General features: G+C 53.8%; 1 pseudogene; it reads left to right on the top strand.

Annotated features, from left to right (window-relative positions):
• The first annotated feature begins 1,139 nt into the window (after nucleotides 1-1,139).
• LOC146764757 (olfactory receptor 14A16-like) lies at nucleotides 1,140-2,594 on the top strand (annotated as a pseudogene).
• Nucleotides 2,595-3,126: the final 532 nt, after the last annotated feature.

Here is a 3,126-nt window from a genome sequence, read left to right as displayed (position 1 = left end):
CTGTGCTGCTGAGCTGGGCCGGGCTCCTGGCACAGAGGGTGATCCTGGTAACCAAGCAGAGCTTCAAAAGCACATTTCTCTTGCTGAGCAGCTCTTCTCCCAGCCCAGCAGGGCTGGGGCACTGCCTGCAGCCAGCCCGGGCACAGCACAGAGGCACAGAGAGCTTCAATCAGTCAGGGCTGGGAAGGGGCTGAGAAGTGCCTGGGGCAGAATCACTGCCAGCCCTTGGCACAGGAACCTCTGGCTGCAGGACAATGCAGCTGCAGCTCCTGGAGAGATCTCCTAAAGCTGGAACATCCCAATGCCCACTGACCCGGTGAGTACAACTCTGAGTATTTCTGGTGCTGGGAAGGTGAAATATTCATGAATCTCTGACATTCTGAGGGGTTCTGATCAGTCATAGAATTTTTCCAAGACAACAATTTTGATAAAAAGGAGGAAATTTCCTAAGACTTTTTATTCGGTTTCCTATTATTGGAGAGTGGCAGGGAGGGGGGATAAATATTAATGGTGGATTATGAATTTTGACAAGTGCATGAGACAATATAAGTGTTATTTTAGTAATTAATAGGTTCACAGGAGATCCCTAATGTGCTTTCAGCCACTCTGCCCATGGACAGCAGCTGCAGCATCACCTTTGCTGGAGCCATCAGGCTCAGTCTGCGCTGTCCTTTCTCCAAGCTGCAAACAGAACCTGCCCCAGCCAGTGCCCAGCAAACAGGCAGGGTTCTGTCAGGCCAAGGAGAGTACACAGAGATTTGGGGTCTGGGTGTGCTGGCAGGGAGAGATCAGACGCAGGTAAACACCTGCAGGAGGAACATCTCCAGGAAGCAGAGAGAAGATCAGAGAAGGAGAGAAAACAAATCCCAGAAATGCTGTGGCAGGGAGAGTTTAGAGATGCCCAGAGGATCCCCTCCAGTGCAGCCCCTCCCTCTGAACAAGCCCCCTCCCTCCTGTCCCCCAGCCAAGCCTCTGCCCTCAGGGCCGGGGCTCCAAGGCGTGCAGCCCCTCCTGTGCAGGCAGAGCTGCAGCAGAGCCGTGGGGCAGCTCTGCAGCCCCGGGCCCAGTTCCCTCTGCAGAGCACAGGGCTGAGAGCAGCTGCCCGGCACTGGGGACTCTGGCAGGGGGCACAGCTGGCTCAGGGTGACACAGCTGTCCCCAGTGCCCGGCTCTGGGCAATGCTGGCAGTGCAGTCAGGGAAGGAGCTGCATCTCCCTTCATCCAGTGCCATCAGAAGGACACTTGGAAGTCTCCCTGAGAATTCAGTCCAAGCTGGGAGATTCAATGCAGGGTGCAAACCTGTCCTAGAGCATCTCTGAATTATAAGCTTGATGGGGAAGTGTAGAGGTGTTGTGACACTGAAAATGCTGCTGGGTTGGTGAAATGAGCAAAGTGAGTCTCCACTCATCATATTTCCTCAGAAAATTCACTGTATTCTTCAATGGAAAGGAGATATGCTGAGGGTTTCTGATATGCAAGAATACCAGGAGAAACATGGGGGCAGCATAAGAAGAAAACCTCAAAACAAATACAGAAGTGTATTCATCTGTGTTACAGAGGAGGGTGTATGGGAAATGGCTTTAAGTTTCATTACAGTCATCTCCTCTAACTCTTCACTGACCCTTTCTCCATGAACAGGTGCCCATGTGCAGCCACAGCAAATGTCCAACAGCAGCTCCATCAGCCACTTCCTCCTGCTGGCACTGGCAGACACGCGGCAGCTGCAGCTCCTGCACTTCTGCCTCTTCCTGGGCATCTCCCTGGCTGCCCTCCTGGGCAACGGCCTCATCATCAGCGCCGTAGCCTGCGGCCACCACCTGCACACGCCCATGTTCTTCTTCCTGCTCAACCTGGCCCTCAGCGACCTGGGCTCCATCTGCACCACTGTCCCCAAAGCCATGCACAATTCCCTCTGGGACATCAGCACCATCTCCTACACAGGATGTGTTGCACAGCTCTTTTTCCTTCTGTTCTTCCTTGGAGCAGAGTATTCCCTCCTGACCATCATGTGCTACGACCGCTACGTGTCCATCTGCAAACCCCTGCACTACGGGACCCTCCTGGGCAGCAGAGCTTGTGCCCACATGGCAGCAGCTGCCTGGGCCAGTGCCTTTCTCAATGCTCTGCTGCACACAGCCAATACATTTTCCCTGCCCCTGTGCCATGGCAATGCCCTGGGCCAGTTCTTCTGTGATATCCCCCAGATCCTCAAGCTCTCCTGCTCCAAATCCTACCTCAGGGAACTTGGGCTCATTACAGTTGATATGTCTTTCGGATTTGGATGTTTTGTGTTCATTGTTTTCTCCTATGTGCAGATCTTCAGGGCTGTGCTGAGGATCCCCAATGAGCAGGGACAGCACAAAGCCTTTCCCACCTGCCTCCCTCACCTGGCCGTAGTCTCCCTGTTCTTAAGCACTGTCATGTTTGCTCACCTGAAGCCCCCCTCGATGTCCTCCCCATCCCTGGATCTGTCCCTGTCAGTTCTGTACTCGGTGGTGTCTCCAGCCTTGAACCCCCTCATCTACAGCCTGAGGAACCAGGAGCTCAAGACTGCAGTGAGGAGAATGGTGACTGGATGATTTCGGAAACATTAAAGTCCTGGCCCATTTCTGCAAATCGCTTATATTAAAAGTAGTTTTTGATATTTCTTGTTGGTTTCATTTTGCAGGTTCTTATTCTTTGTTTTACTTTTTTCATATTGTCTCTGATAAATGAAATTTTTTGCGCCATTTCTCATTTGGCTTCTCATCATCTTTCCCGTGGCCACAGACTGTGTCAATGAGGGGTTGCGCTTTTCGTGGCTTTAAAGGAACTAAAGGATCTCCCAGCAGAGTTTTCTGCAGAGATGCCCTTTTGTTGCCTTCTCTGGAGCTGCAGCAGCAATGTCTGTGTGCAGAGCTGGGGCAGATCAGGGCTGGCACAGCAGCTGTGCCCAGGAGCAGCAGCACTTGGTGCTGCCAGGGCTGCTCCCGTGGCCCTGCCCCGCTGCCCTGGTGGCCCTGGTGTTGCTGCAGGGCCTGAGTGCTCTCAGGGCCGTGCACAGTCCTGGGGGTGGCAGTGCCGGGGCTGCAGCAGGGACAGGCCATGGGAACTGCTGGGGCAGCGCTGACGCCTCAGGCCAGGGCC

This window comes from Lonchura striata, chromosome 31, assembly GCF_050655825.1.
Source record: "Lonchura striata isolate lonStrDom1 chromosome 31, ASM5065582v1, whole genome shotgun sequence".
NCBI classification, from domain to species: Eukaryota; Metazoa; Chordata; class Aves; order Passeriformes; family Estrildidae; genus Lonchura; species Lonchura striata.
The sequence above is the reverse complement of the archived record's forward strand: the minus strand, read 5'-3'. Positions and strand labels throughout refer to the sequence as shown.